Source organism: Sylvia atricapilla, chromosome 4, assembly GCF_009819655.1.
Source record: "Sylvia atricapilla isolate bSylAtr1 chromosome 4, bSylAtr1.pri, whole genome shotgun sequence".
NCBI classification, from domain to species: domain Eukaryota; kingdom Metazoa; phylum Chordata; class Aves; order Passeriformes; family Sylviidae; genus Sylvia; species Sylvia atricapilla.
The window spans coordinates 69,603,694-69,620,111 of record NC_089143.1 but is presented as its reverse complement, the minus strand read 5'-3'; the positions used below and the strand labels follow the sequence as shown (position 1 = coordinate 69,620,111).

Sequence of the window (16,418 nt, the reverse complement as noted above, 5' to 3'; positions counted from 1 at the left end):
TATTTGAGATCAGTAGGAAATTGTGCATAAAGAGCAAGGTAGAGAGGCCTCTGACCAAAACAACCTTCAAGCTCCCAAACTTAGCAACTATTGAATGAGAAACTTAATTTTGTTCCCACAAGTTCCTGTCCTATGCCAAATGATTAAACAGGACTTTTAATCTCAGCTTGCTCAAAGCACATACATGACCTGATCTCTCCTAGTCCGTGTCCTTCCTTTCCTGAACTTCCATTCCATGCTCAAAGACTTTTTTTCTGGTGACTCCTGGATTAGATGCTGGAAGAGTTAATTTTGCAAAGCCTAGTTTCAGCTGGTGATTTTAGCTCTCATCAATTTCACCTGCTATGAGGATCAGTGGGATTGGAAGGGCAAATGCTAGTGCTATCTGCAGGGATGCTTCTTCAGCTTCCTAGGAAGGAAACACAGACTTTCAAGTCTCCCCAAAAATAGGAGGATGTGCTTGCAACTTATCCTTTGCTCCTGCTCAATATGAATTTCACATTTTTAAAAGTAGTGGCTGGACTTTAGGGAGCTGCATTCCCGAGATTTCAAGGGACTGGCAGCTGTAGACTGCTGACTTCAGATAAGTGGGGAACAAGGGGTGGTGGTGGTGGTGGGGTGAGGAGAAATTATGGATCTTTTTCTTTTTCCAACTATGGGGAGGAGGGATGAAGCTTTCATTTGTGTGCACAGGGCATTCCTGGCAAGGTAACACCCTGCACTCATCCGACCTGCTCCCAGCAAGGTCCGGCAGGATTTTCTGCAGCTCAGAAATGTGCAGGTTTTTCTCTTAAACTTCAGTGGTACAGTTTTAAATCTTGAAACTTCTCTGCAGCCAGAAAACAGCCTCATATACCAGTGCTGTCTTGTGGAATCAATTGCAGCAGGTTTTTAAGAGGAGCTTTTAAAAAGCAATGGATTTAGGGTAAATGCTTCGGTTACCAATGTTTTAAGCCGATAAGAAAAGGTTCAATTTATGCACAAAGTGCAGTTCAAAGAAAAACATCCCAATGAGAAGGAAAAATCTATAATTCCTTTTGTTTTCAGATCTACCTGCTTGTCCGAGAAGGTGGAGGAGCTGACTGTGTCTCTGGCTGAAGGTTTTCTAATGCTGCCACCCTGGACAGCCATAATAAACAATAAGCGGGAAGGTGTTTTAGGCAAGATTGTGAAGGAAAATTGCTGCGTGAGAGGCTAAAGAAAAAAGCCTATCCTTATTTTTCTGCCAGTAAGTGTGCAAACAGCTATTTACAGTCAGAGGTGCTGCCTTGCCAGAATGACACAGTCATAAAGGCAAAGGTGTTGCTTTGACAAAGGCAACACTGGGGGAAATGTGCTGTTTTGGGAGATGGGTGCCCAAAAACAGGCTGTGTGGGTAGAGCTCCTGTGTGTGTACACGCCACCTGTTGTTAGTGTGGATTTGCTAGTAAACCAGTTTCTCTTCTTTAATTTAATTTTTTGGATTTTATGCCATGACGTTGTTATACACGTCTGTATCAAAATAGCATGGCTTTTACTGGTCTGCACTTCAGTTCCTCCCCCTGGGCTGGGAGAACCAGAAGACTTTGAAGGTGCCTTGATGCAAACAGCGTTCACGGCGCTGCAGCACCACTCAGTCCCTCGGTGTTGGTGAGATGCCTTCATGGCCCCACTGTGACTGTATCCTTGTCACGCTCCAGCGGCCTGCCTCGCACTTATTTTCTGTGTACGTTAGGTTTAGAATTTGAACTCTTGCTTTGAGCAAATTAAAAGGGTTATGATAACTCCTCGTTCCAAGTCAATTAGCTGCTTCCGGCTTCAAATGCACTTAAAAGGCTCAGAAGGAGGGGAGTGCTCTTTGAAAACCCAGTAATAGCAGTTTATGGTTAATATTGATAAAGCAGCGTGTCTCTGTGTCATTGTGCTGCGTCTGGTGGAAGGAAAGCTCCTCTTTTGTGCTCCCTCAAAACGTAAGCACTTAGATGGGGAGGCAGAGGTCTTTCTTACGACTCTGTTAAGAAAGCTCTTCACTGTGCGTCTTGAAATTAAAATACATCTATAAAATAATCAAGGTTGCAGTGAATTCCCACAGCCACTCAAAGCAAGGCTTCCGCCCCCTGCCCTTGAACTTTGAGTCACTGTAGCATCTCATTTCTCCTGAGTTTGCTCAGGGTTGTGCGCAGTTTGTGGCAGGAATGCTTTTTATTGCTGTTGGACAGTGTCAAGACAATAACTGCACCCATAATTGGGTGATAAAACAGTGTTGTAGCATAAGTAAAATGCTGCAGAGCTCTTGTTTTTCAATGGCTTAATTATATTAACTGAAGAGATAAAAATGTCTTTGAATTACTGTCCCACAATTATAAGGAACATATCACATAAGGAACGTATTTGAACTTGCCATTGGGACTGGCAGTGTGGTGAAGTTGCATGGAGATTTATGAGAAATTTGAAAATCAGAGAAACTACATTCAGTTCTTGGCGTTCGGTTTGATTTGGAACAGTGGATTTCTGTCCAAATTAAATAGGCATGTAGATCCACGCTGTTGGAGTACGGCTAAGCCTTCTGAGCACAGCAGAGAAAGTTTAAACTGCCCTGGTTTTATCTGATTTTCTCAGCAGAAAAATCAGAAGAGCTGATTCTGTGTCACCAGTACCAGAATCCTTTGAATCTACGGCACAAATGAACTTTCAGCTTTTGAATTCCAGAAACATGTGCTCTTAGGAGAGTTGATTCTGCTGCCAAGGTGAAACAGAGACTGAGGGGCGATTTAAAATAGATTTATTATTTATATATATATAAATACATATGGAGAGAGAGAATATGGCTGATCTATATATTTTCTACTCCTAAGATAATCCTTTTAGTGGGGGAAGAGAACATTCTAAGTGTTTCAAATCCTAGCTGTAGTATATAACTACCTTTATTGCAGAACAGGATCATATTTCTGTTTTGCTAGCATATAATAAATAATTTCTAAATACTCTGTATTAATTCTGTCTTGAAATAAGACTTGATTGTCCTTCCATAAACATTGACCCATACTTCCGGCACACCGAAGTGAGTTGAAGAACTTAGTGGTGGGAATTGTTCCATGACTTCTTTTAAGACTGAGGATTACTCAAATCACTTCATTCTGTTATTAATGATGATTATAAAACCTGTTTCATTTTATTCAGATTATAATTAGTAACATATTATTATAATAATTCACTTATATATAATACATACATAATACAGAGCTATGGTACCTCTTCTTTTGACCTCTGTGAGGTGACTGCTGCTCATCTGTGAAGTTAATGAAACAGACTGATATTTGATGTGATTGTTCCCCAGGGGAGATTGAATTTTACTTTCTTTTGAAAGTTACCATAACAAGCTGGTACTATGCAGGAAGTCCTGGTGGGTTTGCATGTGCAACAAGATTTTGGCTTTTTTCACTTAGGAGTTACTCCTGTGGTGTGTTCTGTCTTTTTCTGCTACTTTTTTCTGAGCAAAACATGCAAACGCTTTGATTTTGATGACTATGCAGATGTGTAATCTGACATCAAAGATAACAGCTGAAGACTTGCATGCCGACTACTTATCTTTACTAAAATATTCCAGTTTTCTCTATTTTGTACAGTAGGTGCAGAAACAGAACTTGTGTCTCTTTTTCAGTTATGTGTGCAACTTGAAGATTATGGTATTTTCCCCTAAAGTTTTTAAAATAAGTTTTTACTTCATTTTAATCACATCTTGAAGGTTTACTGAAGGAATTTCAACTCTTAACCTTGAACAGAGGGTTGCAAAAGTTAACTGCTTTTATTGTGCCGGTGGCTGTATAACGCTTCAGACACATTGTCAGCCCTTCGACGTAAGCGTAAAGGTCTTTTCATCAAGGCTGCTAATATATGAGATTGTTCAGAATGAAGCTGGGAAATAGTTGCTCAGTAGCTCAAGGAAATGTGGCGTTTGAGCACATCAAACTTGTCTATTGCATTGGAATTGAAGTATATTTCTTATACACAGGAATTGGACCTGCACATTTTACTATGATATCAGATTTGGCAAATGTGGTGATCTTGAAGTGGATGTTACCTACGTTCTTGGTAAATTTGTCTTGTCTGAGCTCACTTCCTTTGCTGACACTTTGTGCATTCAGCAGACACAGAGCACGGCTTAAGACCAGCAGCCCTGCTCAACAGAGCTCTCTGTGTGTCCTTCTGGGCAGTAAGAATCATACTCAGGGGAAAATAGATGGGGCTTTGTTCTCTTGTGTCCCCAGCAAAGCTCCGTTCCACAGCCTCGATGGCACAGCAAGCCAGCATGTGGGGCCACGGGAGTGTTCCACATCCATTGTTTGACATCTCATGATCTCTTAGGTGAGCAGTAAGAAGAGGGTTTGAGCAGTATTGTCCCAGTAGAAGTCAGTGTGGTGTTCCATGGAAGCAGTGCTGGACGTGTTTGTAGTGCTGATGGTGGAGGTTCAATGCAGTAACACCTGCATCAGTGCAGCGAGAAAGGTTGGAAATGTGGAGCTGTTGCCTTAGTTCCACAAAACACTTCAGCTCAAGTCTTCTGGCCTTGGGGCAGTTCAACTCATTGGCCTTTAAGGCTGTGCTGGGGTGTGTCCTGCATCAGTAGTTCCACCAGCATGAACGGAAGAAATGTGTGCTGCTATAGGACAGTGTGTGGGGAGAATTCATCAAGTGGGGCCAGAGGGGTGCAGGGACAAAGTCTGGATTGCAGCCATGATCTGCTTGCAGGGTGGGGTTGGAAATCAGCGAAAGACCAGTGCAAAGTCTTGAGTGCATCTTTGATAGGCACTTGAAGAGTGGTGTTAGATAGAGACTGTAGAATAGAATATTGATTTAGAGTGGAGTTGGAATGAATTTACAGCCATCATTTTTCTACCTGCCTAGCTTGTCTTTTCAGTCCCAGTTTGCCTGTTGGATGACATCGGTGAATTTTTGGAAAAAATGCCTTGAATAGATATTGAAGCGCTCTCCATTTCAGAGTGGGTTTGTATCTCTGTTGTGTTACTGGCACATCACTGGAATGTGCATACAAAGGAGATTATTGTTGCCTAAGAGCAAGAACAGCTTCTACAGGAAGGTGATATATGCAACGATTCCCTATAACTCTGTGAATGCTTCTCACTCAGGATAAAAGAGTAGGTTTCTTCCTTTTAATCACTGACGAGTAATCAATTTCTATACTGAAGTTGGTCTTTAGGAGCAAAGGCAGGCTGTCTCCCATGATGTACAGCTCCCGTGTCATACAAGCTTGGAGAAGGCCTTCTGTGTCCCCTGGGCTTTTCTGTGCCTGCAGAAGAGGTTTTGCACTGTCCCTGATGAGGTGGATGGTTCCAGCTATTGCACTCTTCAGGGTTCTAGCTTACATATGGCACCTTGCTGATCTTTGGGTCTGCCAGGTTCTGTGTTGCCACTTTGGCAGTGCTGTGAAGTTCAGCCTGAGAGCCTGCTAGTGTGGAAGCAAGCCTGGGCTCGAGCGTGGGCTTAGGCCCATGCTTCGTTGGCAAGGCAAGCCCAGGCGCCCTTGCTTGGCTGTTGTGGGCATGGAGCTCCAGCCAGGATGCTCTGACTGCTCAACTTCATGGCTTACTCCTATTTGCAGTATAACTTGAAGGAGCAGGCATGTAACTGCCATCCTTGTACTGTAACTTAACCTGGGATGGACACTCTGGACTTGTGATCAAAACAGTGAAACGGCAGGAATTGCTGCAAAAGGATGACCTCCATATTTCCAAAGTTTTGCTTGTATCAGGGATCTCTTCCCTTTGCCAGGAATAGTGTATAAATTCTGTTGAAAGGGAATATGCTGCAAAACAACCCTGTGAAAAACCCCTGACTGTGTGTTCTAGTGTCAGAATCCTCTCCAGAGACTGAGTAAAGGGAGATTGTGTCTCCAGCTTTTAAAATAATTACTCGAATTAAAGATCAAGCTAAAAGAGCCCAGTTCACTGAACAGTAGCTATGCAACTTAATTTGTTAAAAAGCATTGAAAAAACAACTTAAGCTCATCATGCTTAAAATGTCTCTCCCAGCAGGTAACCTGATGTCCCCTTCAGAAAGGTGGGAGTGTAGAGATTCCTGTGAATTCTAAAAGTTTCTGTAATAACTTTTCTAGAATGGAGCCATGCTTCTTGAACGAACCTGTTTCTGCCTTTTTAGTTCTAAGTGATGAGTAGGACACCTTTACATTAAGTATTCCTGGTCCATTAAGTAATGCCTTGGGTTGCCAACAGCTCTGTTTTCCTGGAAGGGCTTGACTTGTGACTCAGTGAAGGTACCTGCGGGTTTTTGTGGAGAGGTCAGTTCGGTTCTGGATGTGACCCTTAACTTGGAATTCTCAGAAATATCTATAAAGTCTTGAACTGTGGTATCAGCCCGACTTTTCTGGCTCGGTTCCCAGATCAGTCATTCTGCTTAGCAATAAAAAAATGCTAGATAATGGGTGCAGATAACTGGAATTTAATATTACTGTAGCCTATTTCCCATTTACCTTTAAACAGCCATGTTGCAATTAGGTGCTGGGCATAAAGTTGCTCTTTGTTAACAGGTGTCTCCAAGAAATGTGTGACCAGTGACTGTCTGGGGTCAGCCATGTGACCCTGACAGCTTAAAAAAGGAGTGTAAAAGCTGCTTTATCCTGTTGTGCTTTTATGAATATCTAATACCAAAGCAAAGCATTTCAGGCCTGTTACAGAAAGTTGTTTTCTCGAGGCTTCTTCTGAAAGAATGGCTGCCTCCAGTGTTTTAGGCAGATGCATGTGGAAAAGATGATGGAAGATCGACACAAGCTGTGAGGTACCCCAGCATGTGCTCATGCATGGCCACTGATGATTCAAGGTATACCCATTGCAGCATGGGCCTGGCCAGCTGCTTTGAGTAGTACCTTCTCCAGCCTGAAGTCATCCTTTGGGGTGTCATCCACAGGTCACAACCCATCGGCTCAAGCTCCCAGTGGAGTTGCAGCCTCCCCAGGACAGCAGCACAGTAGCCCTGCACTGGCCCCCACCAACCTGGGCACGTTGTCGTTGCTGTTATCAGAGCATTCCCAGGCCCAGCAGAGCGGCTTGATAAGCACCATGGTGAGGACCGAAAGCAAAAGCTGCCCCTTACGAGCTCCAGGCACCACGTGCAGCCAGGCAAGCATGCCCATGGCAAGACAGGAGCCTGTTGATTAGTATCCATGCAGCTACAACAGCTGTAATCTCCACCTAGCACATTCCAATCAAATCTGCCATTATTTTGAACCCTTTGTACCCTGTGCTGGACACCAAAAAAGACTGTCTTGGTTTAACCCCAGCCGGCAACCAAGCACTGCACTGCTGCTTACTCACTCCCACAGCAATAACTACAACTTTTGAAAATTCCCGTTGGTGAATTGTATGTTTCCAGGACAAGTCCAAACCATAGGTCCATACTAGATACTGAGAAAAAAATTAGCTGTACCCCAGACAGAGCAACACAGAATGTTATATCCACTGTGGTTTTTGAGGATGCTTTTGAGTTTATAGCTCCTAAAACAGAAGTAGCAACTCTTGCTTTATACAGAGTTCTGGAAGAAGAGGAAAGAGAATGTGGGACCTATAAAATATTTTTTATAGTGCTTGTTAATGTTGAAACACTATGGCTTGAAACCCTAATGGGTAAAGGGCTGAGTTGTACAGGCACATGGAAAATCTAAAGAGAACATTTAAGGAATGCCTGGGAAGTTCATGTTCATGGACTAATGATCTGGAGTTAGAAGGAGCCAACTGCCGTGCAGGGAGAGGACCTCATTCCAGTGACAGACTTGTGTAAATGCGGTAGAGGAGGCTGAGTAGCCTTCCTCTGGTAAAGGAAGATGGAAGTAATCTTAATTGTTTAGGCTTTCTCTTTCCAGAGAAGGATTCTTTTCATAGTCCATTCCTAGAGCAGATGAAGTTTTCCAGACACTGAAAGAAAGACTGATGCTAAAATCTCATTTTCTCTCCTCTTGCAGAAGTCTGCTGGGTCTTTGGTCCAAGCTCAGTAGTCATTATACTGGTGTTTAGGTTACTTTGAAGGACACAGGACGTCCTACAACAGCGCTGCTTATCAGCATCACTGTGTTCCTACCAGTTTTGTCCCACAGGTTGTTCTTCCAGGCAACATTGATGGGTCACAAGGAAGGAGTTCTTCAGAAGAAGTAGCTGTGAGTACTTTCTGGCAAGAAATTACTTTTCATCTCTCGGGTTGTTGTCTTGTTTTAGGCTGATATGAATAAGTCTATTTTGAGCTTCCCTTGAATGGATGTCACGTAGGGGACAGCCTTGTTAAAACTTGGGAGTTGCCTGCTCGGCAGTTGGGTTCTGCACTCTTGGCCATGGTTGGCAGATACAGTAGACCCAGCTTTAGGGCACTGAGAACCAAATTAAGAACCTGACTCTCCCATGGAGCAGAATGCCAGTCCAGAAGCAAACACATTTTGCTGGTGAGGTGAGTTGTGAATTGCTAAATGGATTGCCTTTATGCAGGATCATGTTTTGTCTGCTCCTAGCACTCTGCTTTTATGCTGCATCATGTTCCTCCCATTGGAGCTGGTGTCCTGGTGGAGAAACCCATGTTGCTCTGCCCGCTGACTAATGCCGTGAGAACGTGATCATGTGCCCCTGCCTGCTCTGGGCCAGACTCTTATTAATGACTAATTGGTCTGCAGGGCTGAGTGTAAAGATCACGGGCTCGGCCTACTCCTCGCTAGCATCACGCGCTGAATCCGAGGTGTCAGGTGGGTCACCACCACACATTGCTCTCACAGGCTGCGTGCATGGAGGGGCAAAGGGCACCTGGAGGGGGTGCTTTGCTCCATGCTCCTGTTACCTGTTCCCTTGAAGTGTACAAAATCCCCATTTGCATTCTCTGCAGGCACTGTCAAGTGTGGCTGAGCTCTCTCTGTGCTAGTGGCAGTGAGGTTCCCCTAGACTGTTATATCCCAGTGGCTGTCGGTGCCCTGGAACAACTGTTTCCTACCAACCTGCCCCTCTGATACTGTGTGAAATTTGGGGGAACAGAAGGTTTCCTGCTTGTGGGTGTAAGTCTGATTGGTGAAAGCCAGAGACCATGCATATAGTTGTCCCAGCAGCCTGATCACAGCCCCCAGAAGGCACAGCAGATGCTCTCCCAGAGCAGGATCTGTGGCCATGCAGAAGGGAATTGTCACTTGCAGTTTTGTTTCTGCTTAGTGATCTTCATGGGTATCACTTGTGAGGAACCTGTATCCTTCTGGCTCTGCGGCTTGTGCTGGTGCAGTCGGTGCTTTGTTGAGCACTTGTCACTCTTGGGAGACAGAATGGCTACCCAGGTCCGTGCTGCTCTGGGCTGTGGCTGACTCGCTTCTGACTGGAGCTTAAATTGGTGGAAGTGATAGAATTCTTTTTTTCAGTTTAGTCTCAAGTTATAAAATACATCGGTTTTGCATTTCACTCCCCTCTTTCCTCTTCTCTCAGGAAATGTCTATCTTCAGTAAGCTTCCATTTGCTTGTGGTTTTGTGGTTTTTGGGGTGTTTTTGTGGATTTTTGTGTTTTGATTTAGTTTTTCTCTTTTTTCTGGGTCTTGTTGTTTTTAGGGTGTTTTTTTTTTTTTTTTTTTTTTTTTTTTTTTTTACTTCCCAGTTCAGCCAGTGAAGGCAAGAAGGCCATTTAGTTTGAAATCTGACTGTTTGCATTTCTGGCTCTCAGGTCTGCATTAGGTTTGAGTGACTATTATTGAATTAGGATTTGATGCATGCACCAGGACCAATGCCAGCGACCTTCCTCAGCAGAGATTTTTGTCTTATTGCTCCAAGGAATGGTCACTGAAGTCTTTTGGATGAGCACTTGAGTTGGCACTCAAGTGAAGATAAGGTCCAAAGGTCTTTGGGTTTTTTTGCTTGTCTAATATTTTTGGAGTTCTTTCTTCTGTTTGAATCTTGTGTATGTGCTGGCATGTGGTTTGGATGGTTTTGCCCTTTTGTTTTAGTTTTACAGCTGTGTGCTCTCCCCACGCTCCTTTGGAGGTGAACTCAAGTGATATCACATCCCTTCTTATTTTGGAGCAACTGCTCCAACATGGAAGAATTGCAATTTTACAGAGACTGTTATCTAGTAGCCAGGTAAAGTTTGCATAATTTGGGAATAAGTGCTCTTTGAGATGTTACTGCTTATGTAACGCCATATGAGTAGCTGAGCAGATTCCCAAAATGATCAGTTTTAAAAATTTCCTTTGTGCTGGATTATGTTTTTGAAACCAGCATATTGTGAATCCACATATCTCTTCAGAATGCCAAGAACTGGATCAGAAACGCTGCGCCTGCACTCTGGGAAGTGCTGAGCGTGCATTAGCTCCCTTGGCTGCTTCAGATATGTCCAAAATGTTTTATACAACCAGGCTTTCTGCCTCTGCCATCCAGAGCTCAGGTCTGGATTGTGCTGGATCAGGTCTTGCCTGTCCTCCTCGCAGGAAGCCAGCACATGCTCTGTACCCGTCAGTGGTTCAGAGCTTTGTGATGCTTTTCCAGAGGCTTCAGAGGTGGTTGGGAAGGTGTTGGTGGGACAATATGCAGCTCTAGGACTTGTGCATTTGACAGTCTGACGCCTGAGGGAAGGAAAAACTTCAGACTGTAATTACAGAGGTGAAATTAAGCTATGAGCTGGTCTCACACCTTTTGTGTGGTGTGATTGCTATGGAAAACTTTCTGCCCCAAAGCAGTCACAGGAGAGGACAAGTGCAGGAGCTCGCTGCTTGCTGGGAAGCCAGGATTTAACCTGCCGGGTTGTTTTCCCTGGAGAAAAGCAGCCCTGTGTGAGTGGTGCCAGTGGTGTGCTGCCCCACCCCTCATTGTACACACTGTCTGTTCCTTCAGTAAGTGGGAAATGGTCTTAAACCCAGCGCCGCCTATTCCAGATAACTCTTTTTTTCAGACACAGGACCAAGCTGCCCACTATAACGTTCTCGTTTATAGTTGGGAATTTGCCTTGGGATCAGGCTTCCCATGCCTTGCTTTTGGAGGTACCAGGAGGACAATATGCAGCAGATGCTGGAAAAGTTTCCTGCAGTTGCTGTTTCTTTGTTCAGGTTTCTCTATAGGTGTATCCAGATCTCCTGTACTTTGAAAGTTGTGTGCTGAGCTGATGTAAAATACATGCTAGAAATGTTGCAGGTGCTTCTTAGCTCTTGGTACTGCTCCTGTGACACAGCACACCTAGTCACAGATTCCTCGAAAAGAGCTCTTACGAGAGGCTGGAACAAGGAGTAGCTACTGTATCAGCATTGGTTTCAAATAGACTAACGGTCAAGTAAGAAGTTGCCTCTCAGGCATAAAAGTGATACAAAAATATTGCAGAGCATGACATTGTCATTGTAATAGTCAAAAATAGATCAGATGCCATAGGCTGGCTTGAAATAATAATTTTTAGGAAAAATCCACTACTGCGTATGGGTTTAAAACCTGACGCCACTCTGCCTCAAGAGAAAGCTTTTTTTGTGATTTCTGTTTCATCCATTGCAGAAAACAAAGCTACAAAAATGTCTGGTTTATGTTATCCTCTAACGGACATGTTCATAATATTTGCTGTCCAGAATCACTTCTTCCTGTGGATTCATCTCATTTGATTCCATCCCACAAAGCTCCTGCTGAAGTGCAAGCTCGAATTCCTTACAGAGTGTCTCTGTACCTTTTCCTGGCGGTGGCTGCATTAAATAGAGCAGATGGATGTGGGATGTGCCAGGAGCCAGGTAACTGCTCAGCAGCAGAGGTTCACCCTGTCTTGGAGAGGGACTTGCATGGATATCCTGCAGTTCCCAAATGAAGCTGGAGTGCAAGGCAGCCTTCTCCTTGCTGAGTCCCCAGTTTCAGCTCCATGGTTTCCCTGAGGAGAAGGAAATGAAGCTGAAGAGGCAGCTGACTTAATTGGTTTTTATAGTCATGTCATTTTATGGTCATTTAATCACAATGAAGCAAAGGCTTCAAGTGTTACACCTGTCCCAACATCCAGTGCCCAATATTCCCCTTATATTTCCCTGTGTTTTGATAGTGTTACTTTATTGTTTGTGCAGAAGACAGCTGTAACTTCATTCACGCCTTGCTGCTTTTCCTAGTAGTTACTTCAATTTTGGAACATATCCAACTTCAACAGTTCTTCCAAGTTGTTGGAGATCAAAACTGAAATCCAAATGATGGCACTTATTTTGCCATCATGAATTCAAAGGCTTCTTATCTTGGTTTCAGGAAGGTGCTCTCATAGACTTCACCTGTGAGTTGAGATAAACATTTAGAGTTCTCAATGTTCCAGTCTGGAAGAGTTTTTGAAAACAAGATTTAGTCAAGAGCTGAGGCTGCTATTTAAATCCTGTCATGGGACTTAATTTCAGTCTCTGAGAATACCTCCATAGAGGGAAACATTTCACCTAAAGAGAGGACTTAATTGGTAATTTATTTGGTTTATAAATATTACAGTGCAAGTTCTTTGTGTGCAAAGCAGAGGGTTCTGTCCTGCTTTGCTCTGGGTGAGCACAGCCTTTTGCTAAGAGAGCTTGTAAATAAATGCTGCTTTAGAGCTGACAGGGGAAAATGCATCCAGGATAAATTTGGCAACATGTACCAAAAGTGCGTCAACCAGGCTGTGCTGAGTACAGTCAGAAGCTCTTTTTTTCTGTGTGATAGAGCCCATATGCAAGTATGTGAGAAAACTAGAACACATCAGGGCCCTAAAACAGAATCGGTCACATTAGGTGTGTCTATTCACACATTTAAATACAGGCTGTGAGAGCATCATCTGGGACCAAGTCACCTTCCTGGTTTCCTGTTTACTTGGCCACTACAATTGCAGTGTCTGAAAGCTTCACAGGTTGCAGAGAGAAGAAATAATGTTATCTCTCATTATCTCTGTCTCCCCAGCAGCCCACTGACCGAAGCAGCCACTTGGCTTGCTGATTCACTCCTTTTGGGATGCGTGTACATGTACCCACACATGCTTGGCATCTAACCTGGGTGGTTTGGTGGGGGCACTGGGTGTCACTGGCAGGAAAGCCTTTTTGTGGCTCTTCTCTCTGCCCAGGTCCAAGTCCCATCTGTGGGAATCTTCAAGTCTAGCCGATCCATCTGTGTTGATCCATCTATGTTGAAGATTGGGTGATGCTGGTTGTCACAAGTAGTGTTGTGACATCTGTGGGGAACAGTGTGGGGTTGTGGATGTTTCCTACCAGAACAAGTCTTGCCTTTTGTGTTTGGGAGGTATGTGGTGAGGGGGAACAGTATGTGGTAGATTCAGGGGTAAACCTTGTAGGATTTGGGACCTGCCAAACATCTCAGACCATGATGCCTCGTGCACCATTCGCTTGGGTTTGTCTTTTCTCCCACAACATCCCCATCCGTGCCTTCCCACTCCACTTTGATCATGGTAGTTTTCTGAGGAAAACAGTCTTGCCAGGTCACTGGTGCTGTGCTCGGTGAAGCAGGCAGGATGGTTGACTCTGCACACTCAGGAAGATCTTACTTCCCTTGCCTTTCCTGGGAGAGTGGACATCTTCCCCACACCTACCTGGCAGAACTGCAGCGCAGTGGGCACTGTGTGGCATGGTTGGGCAGGCACCCTGTGGGCTGGCAGCTCCGACCAATCCGTCGGAGGCCCTGCTGCCAGTGCTGCTACTCTGTGACCTGGAGTTCTCCCTCCTCCCTCAGCCCTTAGCCCAGTTCACGCCCCAGCTCATTGGGTCGCTCTTTAATGTGACTTTCTCACGGCTCTGTGTTACACCACTTCAATTACAGAACTGGCTCCGTTTCTTTTTCCTTGTGCAGTTCAGAGTTTGCTAGAGTTTCTTCCTGATTGCAAAAGCTGCTGGAAATGGGCAGAATTGTAAAAGCTTATCAGTGAGCAGTAACTCTCCCCTCTGGCTCCCCAGCTCTGTTATGCATTTATTCACTCTGATGAGTTGTAACTCCACGCAACATCTCGTGTTGCCACATCAGTCCTTCTTTATTTACGCGAAACACTACTTTCTCTCTCTCCTGCCCTCAGTGTTCCAAGTTTCACAGCTCTGGAGCTGAGCAGCCGGGTGGTGGCAGCACTCCATCTCCTGGGGGAGCTGGCGGCTGGCCTCGGCCTGGAGTAGCTCTGGGAACAGTAACTCCGAGGTTACTCACTGCTTTGCACTGCCTGGAAGATGCAGTGCAAGTGTTTGGTGCTGCAACCAGAGACCTGCAGGAAGAATTCATCTTGTGATGAGCAGATACTGGAAGATGAGTGCAGCCATTAGGAAGTCCAGGATCCCTTCTAGTACTGAATTGGTCTTGTTCTTTCGGAGTAGCTGGGCAGAATATTCTTGTGAGCTGTATCTGGGGGCGCTTTGCTGGCAGAGCAGAGTTGCTGCTGGCCATGTGTGACTCTTGTTCAAATCCTGTTGACACATAACATAATTTCTAAAAATGTTTGGCACTGATCTAATCATTGGCCCAGAGAGGCAAATTACTCAAGCAGTTTGTGTTTTTCAGTGTAGCATATTCAGATTCTGTCAGATGCTGAAAATAGAAGTCCAATATTTTTTAAATTATTTTTTCTTTTTAGTTTGTTTCCAAAATGTTGCAGCAGCAGTCACGAAGTTGTGGATCTAGACAAGAAGTGCCTGAAAACCTCTTTACTTTCCAACAAGGAGCTGGTAGACCAGGCTTAACTGAAGGCACATCTCTTTTCAGAGACACTAAAATTATTTCCATCCTTTCTTCTCTCCAGTCCATGTGTGTCTTCCATGGTATAGTGGTCTTGCTGCAGTGCTTCACCAACAGGAGTCTACCAGTTACCCCCTGAAGACTCAAGGGAAGATTTTCTTGTTGTTCTGTGTGACTTTTTTTTTCTTTTTAATTTCTGCATCTTCCATTTCATGGTATCTGAAAAATTCCGGGGGGCTGAAATAGTCGCCCTGTGCAAATTGGTAAAGGATGTTTTCTTGCTAGATTTTGGCACACAGAAATCCTGTGGTAAACTGAGAAGGGCAGAAAAGACCAAGTCAAGGGAGGTGGTGCTTGGAGTCTAATCACTAAACTCCTGCGGATTAGAGCCGGGGCACTGTGCCAAGGCGACCCAAGCTCTATTCCTGGCCTTTTAAACCCTCCAGCTCCTTCGGATACATGTTTCAGGGAAAGCATCAGTCTTGCTGATCAGTTTTCCAACCCTCTGGAGCTAAAAAAGAATGGCTTTAAAGTGTGATAAACCCACTGCAGGCTGGCAGGGTGATGTTCCTGGGAGTGTGGGGGGCCATTCCCCCTGCTGTGGGTGCTCAGTACTGGCAGGGTGATGGCTGGGAGGATCTGCTGTTGTGGGGAGAATGAGTAGACATTCTCCCAGGGGGATGGCAATGGGAAAATTCTCAGCACTGTGTCCCTTGCAGGCAGTGGAAATTGCTCCTTTCCTTTCTCTTTCTCTGCTCTACCACACTGTTGCTTCTCAGTAGCTCCATGTCTAGGCTGATGCCACCGAGGCTGGAGGAGCTGGCCTTGAGACATGGTGTTTAGGCAGGGCTATAGGACACACAGGTGTGTTACACACCTGCACACGTGTGGATGCTCAGGGAATGGAGCTGAATGCCAGGACAAGTACAGGCTTTACAGAGGAATAAAGTTCCTGTGGTTTGTATTTGGTCTGGAAACCTAGTCTCTTCTGTTCCAGATGTTTCCAGTTGAGTTTATAGCAAGGAGCTTCTGTGCTACTTAGAAGGAAGAAAATAATAATAATAAAAAAAATACAGGGTCGTGCCTTCACTACCATTGCAGACAGGCAAGGTTATCCATGGAACATATTCCCTTCTGTTGCCTTAGAAAAGATGTATAAATAGTCTTAAATTATTTAATTAAGAGCTGGAGCTTTCAGGGGAGGTTGATGCGTGCCTGAGTGCTGGCTTGGTGTGCTGTGCTGGCAAGGAGCACGTCCCACCCCTCTGCACCCGGCAGAGCTGCTTGGGCAATGGCACCTTTCCTGGCTCAGGGGAACTTCTGCTTCAAATCCTCTGGCTCCTGGAATTCAGGCAGAAACAACCTGTGTGAAGGAGGAGCTGGCTTTGGACTAGACCTAAGCTTAGGAATCAGTGCTCACATACATTTCTGTGTATGGTGCTTTAATTTTTACTGCCATCCAATAATAAAAATGAAAAACATGTATTTCCATATGCTTTGGTACTGTGTTTGAATATGACCTATTTTTCTTGATTGTTTTTATCTGTGCCATGTTTGAGACTTGTTTTGGGAATTAAGCTGCGGACTAAGAGCTGAGGATGCGACCAGCAGTGGGTTGGTAAAGGTGCTTGAGGTAGAGGAAAACTTGGCAGAGGTGGGAGAGTGGCTACTGAGGTACTGCTTTCATGAAATGGAACTCTGGTACTTCCTTTTGTGGCTGAGTCTTAGTTAGGTAGCCAGGCATTGGCATGCAAGGTAGACACCCTA

The 16,418-nt window shown here is 44.6% G+C and overlaps 1 protein-coding gene across 8 annotated transcripts in view; it reads left to right on the top strand.

Annotated features, from left to right (window-relative positions):
- SLC4A4 (solute carrier family 4 member 4) overlaps positions 1-16,418 on the top strand; it is a 141,151-nt gene that overhangs the window by 25,962 nt on the left and 98,771 nt on the right. The window lies entirely within an intron of this gene.